The sequence below is a fragment of the Adiantum capillus-veneris genome, chromosome 17 (genome assembly GCF_014529385.1).
Source record: "Adiantum capillus-veneris isolate H3 chromosome 17, ASM1452938v2, whole genome shotgun sequence".
In the NCBI taxonomy this organism is placed as follows: Eukaryota; Viridiplantae; Streptophyta; class Polypodiopsida; order Polypodiales; family Pteridaceae; genus Adiantum; species Adiantum capillus-veneris.
The window spans coordinates 15,834,096-15,847,061 of record NC_140947.1 but is presented as its reverse complement, the minus strand read 5'-3'; positions in this window follow the sequence as shown (position 1 = coordinate 15,847,061).

The window sequence follows — 12,966 nt, the reverse complement described above, 5'->3', positions numbered from 1 at the left end:
GTTGCTAGGTAGGCTACTAACACAATCTTTGATTTTTCCAGATCAATGCTCACATAGTGTCATCAACCCACTTGGTCCCCTTGGCATGGATCATGAACACTTGTTCCAATCCCCAAAAAGGGTTCCTGTGAGTGTGTTTGGTGTTGGATCAATGGGTCCTACTCACTCATCTAGTAGGGAGAAGCCATAGCCTACCTGCAGCATGGAGAGTTCTTGCTACCTATGCTCTAATGCAAAGTAGTTGGCTATAGTTTTTAGCAGGGAAATTCTCTACACATGCCACAATTAAGAAGGCAAAAGATGTGGAGAAAGAACCCTCTGTGAATTGCTCATTGACCACAAGGACAACATATCTACTCAAAACTTAATCTCCCCGTTTGGTAAATGATATTCCAGCCTACTCACATTTGAGTTAGTAGCTTTGAATCTTATATCCACCATTTATCTTTGATAGGTCCAGGAAAAGCTAGAGGTGGTGTTGATCATGTCGTGACTGAAGAGTCAAAGGAACTACCTGGGGATGTCATTTCTACTCCCAAGGGTGATGTTGCAATTCTGGAGAGCGCACCATATGGACTCATAAAATCTAATATTTAACCCAAATGATTTTCTCATATTAAACCGATCATTTAATGTGGGAGAATAGACGGGAACAAGGGTTAGAATATAGAGATATGCTTATGGATCTATCTCAACTCGGGGCCAAAGTTAAAGGGGTCCAAATGAGAGACGATTTGTCAAAGCTCAAGGCTAACTAATGGATCTCAAAGACCCTAGGGTTAGCTTCATTAAAGACCTCCAATCGTTAGTGTTAAAAGTCCTTTGACCGGCAAGCTAGGCCTGTGTTTGAGGTGGGAACCCAATCTAAGCTCGAGGTGCTTGCTGACTAAGGTGCTTGAGGTGTTTGTCGTGCTTAATGACTAAGGTGCTTGAGGGGTTAAGGTGTTGAAAATTCAAAGCACGTCCCTACGCATAAGGGGGAGAGCCCTCTTTGTAGGAGCTATAGAGAGAACACACACACCCTCACACAAGACAAGCTTGGTACAAAGAAAGAAAATAGAAACTCCTCTTCATGTTGCCCTCATAGTGTACATAAAGCCTATTGGTTGGCCTCCCAAGGGGTCCAATGATAATTTAGTTATTTTAATTAATTGTTTATGCATTTATCAAGTCCTCTCTCTCAAAGGGGAAAGGGGAACACTTGTCCCAAGGCTACACTTGCTGCTTGATATGCACTAAGCACGTGATTGGCCAGGCTTGAGGAGGTCCAATTAAGTGCAAGCTTGTGCTAGAAGAAGGGGCCGATCAAAGCAAGGAGGGGGCTAGCTTGGGGCGTATACTCTCCCACACACACACACACACACACACACACACACACACACACACACACTCATTGTGCGGGGTGCAAAGTGCAAGAGCTCCATCTCCTTCTCCAAAGCTTGTAGAGAAGTTGTGAGCCTACACCAACACTCTTGGCTATGGAATGTAAATCCAAACAAGAGCCATGCTTCAATGCTTAAGCTTGCCATCTTCTCCTTGTTCATTACTATGCTATTATGTATGCTAAGAAAAAAGAGTGATGATAAGTGAGGAACTATTTCTTTATCCTATGAATGTTTCTTCTTCCTTTTCCCTACCCTCATCCCCCGCTAGCTCTCTCCACTTTTGATGGTGTTTGAGGCCTTGGGACTGAGGCCGGGGATGGTTAATGCTTTTACAAAGTCTATGTTATGCTCGTGATGCATGAAGCTTTCCATCTTCATTGAATCACCTAGGTCACAAGGAACACAAAGATTGTATTGTACCAAGTCTCACTAGATGGGAGAATCTATAATACAAAAGCCTATTGGAGGGGAGACCGCGGCTCCACATAAATTGTAAGGTTTCTAGTTTCTGAAACCTTAAAGATTGTATAAATCTTAATCAAACTAATATGATTATTGAAAAAGAAATGTAGAATTGTCCGACCATTGCAAATATTGGTATTTTTGGAATCTTAAGCACAGCAAACACCGGACTAGAAATTTTCAGAATCAGATTTCGATAAAATCTGGAAGAGTTACGGGCCCTGAAAGGTTACATTGGGAATTCTATTAGTTAAGTAAAATTGGATGGTTTCAGTAATTATTATTATCAAAGACTTTCTTATCCTAAGGTTCTAGAAATTATTGATATTTCCAATTTTCATTATTAAAAATCAGTGAAAATAGTAAAAATCGATTCTGGAAGTTGAGGGGAGCTGTGTGGGGTAATGATAAACTTGCCCGGGACTAGATTTAGCAGTAGGGGACGTTTTCTGACGTGTAGGGCAGCTTGGGATGCAAGTTATTGCCATTTTCCAGCCTGTGAGTGCCCAGAAACCTATAAATATGACCCTTGCTTCACAATTTGACAGACTGGGAGCCTTGATACTCTCTCTCTCATCTAAAGAGAACACTACGAAGAAATCACTAGAGATTAAGCTCTAGTTGATTAACCTAAACGGTAATTAGTCTAATTCTTCTTAATTAGCAAGGCTAGATTACTCTATTTTGTTAATAAATCAAAGATTAGACCTATGTATACTCATAAACCCTCTCTTAATTCATTATTCTCTGTTGATTCTTATAATTAAGCTTGGTAATGTTAAGCTAATTAATTATCCTATCATATTAGGGCTGAAATTAGTCAAATTAACCATGAATAATGGGAAATATATTAATTAAGCTTAGATTAAACTAAGATAATTATCAGAGCTGCATTGACAGTCATTAAGCAAGAAAAATTATCCTATAATTTTAGAGTAATTTTTATAATTAATTAGGCAGAATTACACTATTTTTTAGAGAAAGTTAAAGGGGAAAATAATCAAATTGATCTCAAATGCTTTGGGTTATTTATTAGTGGTTAATTAAGTGTTAAGGAACCCGTGATAATTAGGAGAAGCTCAGATGATTAATTTATCTAATTACTTTAGCAGAAATACTATGTTTTTAGGACAAATTAAATAGGGGAAATTAGTAAACTGATTTCAAATGCTTTGAGTTATTTATCAGTGGTTAATTATGTGCTAAAGAACTCGTGATAATTATATCAAGCTCAGATAATTAATTTACCTCATTACTTTAGAAGAAATACTTTGTTTTTTAGACAAATTAAATAAGGGGAATTAGTAAATTGATTCAAAATGATTTGAGTTATTGATCAGAGATTAATTAGGAAACCCATGATAATTATGTCAAGCTCAGATAATTAATTTATCTAATTACTTTAGCAGAAATATTCTGTTTTGAGGACAACTTAAATAGGAAAAACTAGCAAATGGATTCAAATTGATTTTAGTTAATTTTCAAAGGTTAAGTATATATTGGGAAACCCGTGTCAAGCTCAGATAATTAGTTTATCTGATTACTTTGGTAGAAATACTCTGTTTTCAAGACAAATTAAATAGGGGAAATTAGCAAATGGATTTAAATTGATTTGAGTTATTTATCAAAGGTTGATTTTGTGTTAGGAAACTTGTGATAATTATGTAAAGCTCAGATAATTAATTTATCTAATTACTTTAGCATAACTACTCTATTTTTAGGACAAATTAAATATGGGAAATTAGCAAATGGATTCAAACTGATTTGAGTTATTTAGAAAAGGTTAATTATATGTCAGGAAACCCGTGATAATTATGTCAAGTTTAGATAATTAATTTATCTAATTACTTTAGCAGAAATACTCTGTTTTTAGGACAAATTAAATAGGGGAAATTAGCAAATGGATTCAAATTGATTTGCATTATTTATCAAAGGTTAATTACATGTTAGGAAACCCATGATAATTAGGTCAATCTCAGATAATTAATATATCTAATTACTTTAGCAAAAATATTTTGTTTTTAAGATTAATTAAATAGGATAAATTATTAACTAAACTCAAAATGACTTGATTTATTTATAAGAGGTTAATTATATGTTAGGTAACTCTTGATAATTATGTGAAATGCAGATAATTAATTTACCTAATTACTTTAGCAAAATTACTCTATTTTTATGACAAATTAAAAGGGGAAAATTATTAAATTGATTCAAAATGTCTTGAGTTACTTATCAGAGGTTAATTATATCTTAGGAAACCCGTGATAATTATGTTACCCTTAGATAATTATTTTACCTAATTATCCCAATAAAATTACATTATTTTTAGGGAAAAATAAAAGGGGAAATATAGTAAATTAATTCAAAAACCTTTGATATAAATATCAAAGGTAGAACACACCTTGAGGAATCCATGATAAATAACCCAACCTCAGATAAATAGTTTAGGTATTTATCTTCAATAAAAATAATCGATATTGTGTATAAACTTTGACAAGGGAGATTAGTAAATGAATTTATTTAATTACCAAATAACTACTTGAGGTCCAAAATCACCATTGAAGGGTGGAAAAATTACCTCAGCATAAATGGATGGTATAATAAATTACTATTAGAAAAATTTTGCCTAATTTAGACCATAAGTATAGGAGGGAAAGGTTATAAATCAAATTTTGAAAATATCTAAAGATAGAACATATTCAATTACAATTTAGGGAGAGTAATCCATTAGCCGATAGAAGTTTACAATTTACTAAGGTTAAAATGGAAGATAGACTAAGGAGAAACCTAGTTAAAGGAACTCTCAAATTAAATGGTAATTATGGGAAATTACTTATAGCATAAATAAATTACAGGCGGAATATCTCATCAAATTGACTATTAAAGATACCTACTTACTCCAAAAATCCTTATTTTTGGGTAAACAAGGAAAAAGAAGATTATTCAATTAAACTTCTAATGGATTAAGTCTTTTTATAAGGCTGCCGACATGGCTCCAAAGAGAACCAGGGGAAATCCTCTTACTCAGGAAGAGGATGTTAGCAACAAGCGAAACAAAGCCACTAATGACCATGAGGCTCGGCCTAGCCATAGGCCGGCTGAGGAAAGTTTGCAGACTCCATCCCAGTAGTGCAGATGGCCGAGCCGTCCTAGGTGGATTTCTATTTTGTTCACTTATAATCTTTTAAAGTTCATTTTTAAGTTAGCGTTGCATACGTAAAGTTAGGAAGGATAAACCGACTGAAACGGAAGGTAACTTCCAACGTGCATTTGCTTATAATGTAGGAAATAATTGTTTGGGTTAAAATTTGGTTGAAGTAGGAAAGATATGATTGATCATCCTTAAGACAGCTTGTCTCAAGACACCTCCGACTCCTTAGTATAAATTGATGATAATGATTGTCTTTTTAGCCATGGATAAGTCGGTTACCCCCATGAACAATGAGTTTCTACTCCGTGTCATGTCTTGATGTTTCTACATAAGTTAGGATTCCGTTTTTTATCCTAGGGGAGCCGCCCGGTTGTATGGGCAACTGGTTTGGTGTATGGGCACCCGGAACCTTGGGTGGGAGTTTATCCACTCCGGATTTGAATAAGGAATGGGTGCAGTGTTTCACCCTTAGGTGGTCTTGAGACAAGAAGAGTACTGGTCATGGTTATTATGGACAATGTTTTGATTGACAGTACCCTGTCTTAAGTTTAAAGATGTTTGTTTTCTAAAAGAATGCTTTCAATGCTGTCTTCAAGGAATTACTGTGATGGAACGTTAAAAAAATCATTATTTTAAATGTTAAAACAATGTGATAATAAGATAAATGAATCTTGTGTGAGTGCGGGGTGGTAAGTGGGGATTGACTAAGGTTGTCAATCATGGACGGGTGGACCCGATTAGCAGGTAACTATCCATTCCCGCGCACTAAAACGTTTTAGAAACTTCTTCACTTGGAAGAGGAATCCACCAACGGCTGTGCCCTCACATATCTTAGGGGGAAAAAAGCGTTGGCTAAGGAAACCATAATCTGAATGATGAAGTTATAGGGCCGGAATAAGAATTTTTTTTGTAGGCCATTTGAATACGTTGTCCCGTTTCTGTTGCGAGACAGAACTAGGTCTGCTTCTAAGGCTATAGACCCAAGCCATTGTCAATGGTAAAGGTCTATTCCTTGGATTTTTCTTGTTTAGAGACTCTGATTTTTAGCAGACCTAGAGACCTATCAAGGATCCCATCCCGATCTTTGGTATTGGCGGGTTGGGGATCTTACATAAATCCGGTCCTCAACTGTTGTTAAAATCTCTAAACTCTCTCTCTTACAAAAGTATTGTTGATGCCAAATTAATTAAGTACTATGGTTATGTTGCTACCACTGATTAAGTTCACCCTCTATGTTCTCAAAGTAGTCTCACAAAAATGCTCACTCTAATTCTCCTAATTCCGCTATTCTCAAAGTTCATAGGCCATTGCTATTACATTGCTATCAGAGCTATTTGTTTCTCTTTTCTTGCTTAAGAAGAGAGGTCCTTAAGTTGTCCATGAAAGGTTGGGCTTGTTTATTGCAATAGGGTAAGTGGGATAGGGATCTATTATCTTGGTTGATAAGGACTTAGTTCGAGGTACACCGTTCGGAACTATAGTCTTAATAATGGATCATCTCGGGGCTTGCCTTTGGCTTAACCATTATTGAGCTACGAGCAAACTCAACAAGAACCATAATCACCCGAGCAATGTTAGACCCTCTCCACTAGTCTTTGCAATCAATAGTGTCTAAACCACGGGTGTAGCTGATTGAGAACTGTTTTTCAAATGTAAAGAAGAGTAGCAACTAAGGTTTTTGAGGGTACCAAAGCACAAAGTAATTCTATATGTAAGTATAACTAGCATGGATGACAATAACCAAGAGAGTAGAATGAACATTGATAACTTTGATTTTGCACATGAAGCTGCTAATGATGATGCCCCCATGCTCGTTAATTACCTTGTTACTAGGTTGCAACAAGCTATGGGTAACTGTGCTTTGCAAGCCGAAGTTACTCAATAACTTCGTGCTTATGAGATTTCCATTCCTCTCCAAGAGGAGAGAGAGCTTAGGAGGCCTCTTGATGAGATCCCCCAAAAGAAGACTCTCTCCCATAAGAGAGGAGGAATCTAAAGAACGAGAAAGAAGCAAATCCCTAAGTTCCTCTGAAGATGTGGCTCCACAAAGACGACGGTTTATACGATCGCCAACTCCTCCCAAGAGGAAACGGTCCCCACAGTTGTCACGTGACACATCCAACCCTATTTGTCCGTGGACAAGCTACAACACAACAAGGGTTCAATCAGTACAGTCTGTCTAGATTTAGAAGTGATCTGACACTTTTGTGAGTCTATTCGTAGATTGTGCATGCCCAGTCACTTAGTGTAGATGCATATCCTCTGGCTGCACACAACATGATTATAAGCATTCCCATCAGAATCCATCATATTCCATCAGGGGAACTTTCCAGTGCATTTAGCCTATTTTACCTATTTTTGGCATTTTTCACTTATTACTTTAAGTGACTTTCCAACAAAAGTAGGTAGGGCAATTTGGGTAAGAAAATATATAAGCAAACCAAAGCTAGCACTATTTGGCAAAAGAGGCAACAGGAGCCAAGCTCAGCAGGCAGCTTCTCCAACAAGACCCTTGGTGGTTTTCCTCCAAGCAAAAAGCAAGAACCATCACCATAGACCTTCCCTCACCTAGCGTTTTTAGTCAGCACCATAGCCTGGCGTTTTTGCATCAGCAGGTCTTCGCCAAAAGATCCCAACAGATAGCGCTTTTGCATCAGCATCCTCGCTAGCAGAAAACCTCAGCCTAACGTTTTTGGGAACTTCAGCCTCTAGCGTTTTTGGTCCCAATTTCAGCCCTTTGCAGATTCAGCATGCTCCGTTTTTCATCATTAAAGACCGTCAAGATCAGCCCCTAAAGAAGTAGCAGATTCAGCCCGGAAAGACCTTAGTTTTCAGTCCTAATGAACCTCAGTTTTTAGCCCTAAACCTGCAGATTTTCAGCCTCAAAGACCCACAGATAACAGCCCCCAAATCATCGTTTTTAGATTGTCGTAGATTTCAGCCCATAACGTTTTTGGACAACAGTAGAAAGATTGCATATTTCAGCCCTAGTGTTAGTCTCGTCGTCATCGTCGACATAGCCTAAAATTGCATCAGTCTCATGCATACCGTTTGTACCAAATTGTGCAATCATAAGTAGACCACTCTTCCCGACGAGAATGGGGCCTTCGGAGGAGGGTTTTACAACGTCTCTGGTGTCGTATCTCTCTTCTTTCTCTGTCTCTAAGTCTCACTCACTTGCAGGCATAGTGTCCATTCACTTTGTTTGTGATCATAGCATTCTCTCAGTAAGAATGGAAGGCTCTCCCTTCCATAAGAACAAAAGGAACCTTGAGCATAGTCCGGAGCACTCATCTTGAGCAAAGCGCAAACATTCATTCCGCTGCACCTAACATTGGTATCAGAGCTTTGGCACTGTTCTGTATCACTCAAGGAAAGAACCACAAGAACTTTTTTTGCTTGTTGCGATCGCACGAACCCAAGTTCACTTGGGTGTGTCGATTCCTAATTGTGTTTTTGAAGAGTGACAGGAGTCCCAAGAAAGAAGGGCTTGTCCAGCCTCCCCTTGTGTCTCTTTTCACTCATTGAGAGCAGACCGTGCACTTCGCGGCCAGCCAATCAAATGTGAGGTGGGGAAAAGCAACCTTGGTGTAAGCGCAAGGCCGCCAAGGGGTGCGCCCACAGAAAGGAGTAGAACTCGGGTGAAGAGATGATCCTTCTCAAATACATATTGCAAGCGAAAGAATAACCTCAAGAACCTCAAGACCCTCAAGAACCCAAGACCCCCAAGAACCCAAGTTCCTCGTGAACTTAAGAACCCACAAGAACCCACGACTTCAGAATGGTCATCACTCCAAGCGGAATGGATACTTCGCTTGGAGGTGATGACCATGAGAGAGGAGAAGAAGAATTTTCCCCACTAGGAGGTTTTTCTGACCCTTCCCCATCTACGTCAAGGATTGCACTAACTCATATGGAGGCTTTGAACCAGATGTTTATGGAAAGGAAGTTAGAACGCGAAGCAAGAAATGCAGAAATGCAAAAACAATGGCAGAAATGGCACGCAGACATGTAGAAAGAAAAGCAGAAAGAGAAGCAGCAAGGAAGGAAGCCAAAGCAATATAAGAGTAGAGCGACCGACAAAACAAACAGTTTTGGTAACTCTGTTCTCATGTTCAGGCACAGATGCAAGAGATTTGGGAAAGGAGACTCTCTTAGTCTCTTCTTCTCCCAAGCATGACACACAGGATTTGCATGATTATGAGAAGCATGATGAGTTGATTGAAAATGATGAGCATGATGATTTGGATGCCAATGATTTGCATGATGATTTGTAGGATGAAGATGTGATTTCTCACAAGCATGATGAGTTGCATGAAGATGATGTGAATGTTCACAAGGATGATGTGTTAGTGGATGCTTTTTCTAGTGAAGCTAACCTCTTTGTAGATTCGATCACTCACGAAGAACCGATCTTGGCTTTCAAGTCGAGGTCCAAAGAACCCCCATAGGACGATTCAATCATTCAGGAAGAAGCGATCTTGGCTCTTGAGCCTAGGTCCAACGAACCCTTACAGGAAGTATTATGTATTTGCATGATTGATACGCACGCACATGAAGTTCCTTGAAAGGAGAATCTACTTCACCTACATGGAAAAGAGCATGTATATAGATTCTAATGATTCTGGTAGTACTATACCACTTGTAATCCTCTTGCTTTTGATCAATCAATGAAAAGCTCAGTTTTTGCGTACATGATTTTTATCAAAGAGTCCCTAAAAGGTCCTTATGTTTCATCAATGTAAATGGTAGGAATCAAGAAGACTTAGACTTGTCTAATTTCTAAAAGGATTCCAAGATGTGTTCATCGATGATATCCCTATGGACTTACCTCCAAGACGAGGGGATGGTAGGGTGAAAGCATGTTAACGTGTCACGGTTTTTGTGCTAGTTAACATATGCCAACAAGCACATCTTGTAAGCATAACACATGATACACTTTGTATAGTTCATGATGGTGGTCCACACACTTGAAAAAACATGACTGTTGGACTTAAAAAAAATGAATCGTAATATTTTTAAAATCTCAAACAGTTAAGCTCAGTTGTTACGTTGAGGTAGTGGTGTAGTCATGATGAATGGAGGGAAGCATGACGCAGGGGCCACATGTCAGAGAGAGGAAGGAAAGAGATTGCGAGCTCCAAGAAGGTCTGCAATCAGAGACCAGCAATCAGCCCAAGTGGAAGATAGCTCACCACTGGAGCCAACCACCTCCGACATCTCTCTTGATAGTACTCCACCGAGAAGGAAGTCAAGGGGCAAAGGTTCTGTTGCTTCTCCTCCGCCCTGAAAAATATTGAAGGCTTCTAATTCCCAAGGATCCCCAATGTCAAAGTACATGCATACAGGGAAGGGGAAGCAGGGCTCACGCACTCTCTCTCTCTCTCTCTCTCTCTATATATATATATATATATATATATATATATATATATATATATATATATATATATATAAATCAAGCAAAGCATGACACATTTCTCCAGCAGTCCCGACTGCTAATCTGTTAGTGAATCCTCTTACCCATGAGAGAATTGTGTTGCTAAGCATATGATGCAATCAACACAAAGGACTATGCATTCAGCTTAAATGCTTGTTTTTGTAGTAGCCCTTGGTTGCAATTGGTGTGGATTCTCTCACACTAATACGGTGCTTGTGCATTGCCTTAGGCATTCAAGGTGCATGCTTAGATGACATCTAAGGAGAGCCCGCGCAATTTCCTGTGAAGAAATTACTTGATATACCTATTCTAGTGGGGTTCTGTAAGGTTTTAATTTTATAATCCTGTGTGGTGTGCAGCCAATGGAATGCTCTCAAGTTGAACATCCCACTGCAGGAAAAGTTTTGTGTAATAGCAGAAGAGTTTAATGTTGTCCATGGCCTCTCCATGGACGGTGTCAACCCCAAATTGGTGAAGTGGAAGTAGATTACATTTGTGGAGTGGTTAAGTGTATTTAGAGAGGCAAAGGATCACAAAAAATATTGCTTCAAATGTAGTAGCATTCGTAGCGACATGTACGGACAAGTACTTCAGCTGCACTACAAGGTGTACCAAAAGGCCCCCACCAACATGGAAATTAATTCAACTTTTGTGAAGGGTTTTGTAAAACAATTCAGTCTAGTGGCAATTGCAAATGGCTCAATCATGTAGTTCAATTGGACTGAGTTTGTTGTCCAGCATTTGCAAGACCTTCGAGAAAACGGATACTACGATGCCCACGTTGAAAAGTGGAGGGTGCATAATACCCACCCCTCAAGTCAAAAAATAGAGAAGGGCTCCGCGGAAACAAAGGACGATTGCGCTGGCCAAGTAGCTCCGAATGTTGTTTTTGCTACCAGGGCAACACCCCTCTCAATTAACAGCTCTCACAAAGTGACAGCAAGCCTGTCATATTTAGGGCTCTCTAATTTGCAACATATCATGAGTGCAAGTGACCGTCTCAGAAATCGATTGCAAGATGCTAAACAGCAACTCAAGAATGCGAGTCAGGAGCTTGAAACTGCGAGGGTTTTGAAAGCGAGCCATGATATGGTCAGCCTTGTAGTACTTGCTATGAGACAAAAGCTTCATGATTCTGAGAATGAATTGTGGTATTTAGGTCTCACTGACAGTGTGGATGCAAGGAGAGAAATAGAGCTCAAGGGAAAGATCGAGACATTGAAAGAGACACTGGATGGTTTGGGGTTTCCTCACAGTGAGGACACCCCCACTGTTGTTGATATTGACATAATTTGTCTTCGTGTAAGTGCCGATGGTTTTTGTGATTGAACCTTATGTTTTGAATATGTGCACAACTATCCTATGTACTTACCATGCTCCTATTTTGATTGGTTTGTAGATTAATGTGGAGGAGGTTTCTTCTAGTTAGCATACTTTCATGCTATCCATCATACACAGTGTGCTAACTAACATACAGGGTATGCTAATTAGCATACTTTTTATGCTAATTAGAATATTATGTATGATGGATAGCATACAAGTATGCTAATTAGAAAAAAGGTATGCTAGTTAGCATACTGAGTATGCTAGTTATCATACTTGCATGCTAGCCATCATACACAATGTTAGCATACTTTTTATGCTAATTAGAACATTGTGTATGATGGCTAGCATGCAAGTATGATAACTAGCATACTCAGTATGATAACTAGCATACCTTTTATGCTAGCTAGCATTTGGTGCATGCTAACAAGCATTCAAAGTTTAGTTAGCATACCTTATTTTCTAGCTAGCATAATGTGTATGCTAGTTAGCATACCTCTATGCTAGTTAGCATACATTTTGAGCTAGCTAGCATAATGTGTATGCTAGTTAGCATACCTCTTTGCTAGTTATCATAATGTGTATTTTAGCTAGCATGCACAATATGCTAACCAGCAAAGGTGATATGCTAATTAGCAAAGACGTTATGTTAATTAGCATAATTTACCTTCTAGTTAGCATACCATCTATGCTAGCATACAACTGTGTATCCTAATTAACATAGCATGTATGCTAATTAGCACAATCATTAATAAGCATATCACTAGCATACACACAATTTTGCTAATTAACATTTTATGTATGCTAATTAGCATACATTCTCTACTAGTTAGCATACACACTATATTCACACTTCCTTATTAGCATATTTTGTATGCTAGTTAGCATATTGATCATGGTGGTTAGCACACTTTGTATACTAGTTAGCATAGAAAATTTAAATGTCTACAGGATATAGATGCCTACCATACATGGAATGCTACTTGTGACACTGTGCATACAAGCAATCATAATGGTATTGATGAAAATTAAGGGGTGCATGGAATACACAGGTTTCAATGATGCAGGATGCGAACTTGACAAGACACCTGTCAATCAAAGGATAGAAGAGAAGCTCTATAATGATGAATCTGATGAGCTGGATAGACAGTATGAAAGGGCATATGTAATTCCACAACATGCGATAGTGCACGAGGTTGCTGCAGGTG